Raw genomic sequence first — 1,315 nt, 5'->3', positions numbered from 1 at the left:
ACAAAAACTCAGAGCAACAAATGAAAAAGACTCTTTTTTTACTTGTAAGCTGTTTTAAAAAATGAAATTATCGCTGATATCGGGAAATTAAAGCGCTTCAGAATACTTCCGACTATTACAACGGCTCCGTCGGCTCCGACGGTCCAACCGGCTCCGTCTGCTCCAACTGCCGACTAACAGCTCCGGACGGTTCCGGTTGCCGACTAGCGGCTCCGAATGGCTCCGACGGCTCCGTCGGCTCCGCATGGCTCCGGATGGCTCCAACGGCTCCGGACGGCTCCGGCTGCCGACTAGCGGCTCCGGACGGCTCTGGACGGCTCCAGACGGCTCCGAGGTTGGAGTTTTGCACCTACCTTCCAGAACCGCTTCCAATTTTGGCGGAGTCATTTGGAAGCGATTCCGGATTTTTGTTGAATTTACCCATCACTAACTTAGCCAACGCATCTAGAGGACATGTGTAGCCGTGAGGAAACTTTTCTGCGTTTTTTTTGCCTTGTCCTTGCCTTTAGATCCTGATGAATGAAGCATGTACCTTACGGGTACGTACGTGGTATAAGCCTATCCCTCTTACGTTAATGGTGAAGATATAATCGTATGCTATCGGCTCTGCATTCGGGCATGGGCAGACACGTGGGCGTCGTCTGTACACGGGCAATGTGTCTGTTAGATTTAAAAAGCTCCTTAAGAATAGCGTTTTATTTAAAAAAAAAGTGTTACTTGGTATAGCCCTATAACCGGCAAAAGTATTAACTAAGGCGAGAAATGTATGATGCCCATTGAAAATAGGACATTCTGCATGTCCTCAAAGCTCGCCAATTATGATTAATATGTTTGTAGAATTGAACATTATCGTTATTACTTCGAAGTGTCAGTCTATAGGCTGAACTAAATGTACGCATTAAATAACCTAATTTTAGAGTACCAGTTACACAAATTAACGAAATGCCTAGACTTGGTTTTTCATGGATATTTCAGATAGGTTCACTCAGTCGCTAATAGGTGCCGTACTGTTTACATCATTAGAAAGTTGCTCATCACATCAATCTTAAGACCTTGTAAACCTAAAACTTTTCAAGTTTCTATTTAAAAAAATACATAAAACTTGCCCATGCTTCGATAATTCGATTCGTGATTTTTTATTGCTTATTTACTTGGCAGAAATATGTTTGGAATGGAAAGTATAATATTAAAGGTAATGATAATAATAATGATAATAATAATAATAATAATAATAATAATAATAATAATAATAATAATAATAATAATAATAATAATAATAATAATAATAATAATAATAATAATAATAATAATGATA

This window comes from Anopheles merus, unplaced genomic scaffold (assembly GCF_017562075.2).
Source record: "Anopheles merus strain MAF unplaced genomic scaffold, AmerM5.1 LNR4000016, whole genome shotgun sequence".
Lineage (NCBI taxonomy): Eukaryota > Metazoa > Arthropoda > Insecta > Diptera > Culicidae > Anopheles > Anopheles merus.
The sequence above is the reverse complement of the archived record's forward strand: the minus strand, read 5'-3'. Positions refer to the sequence as shown.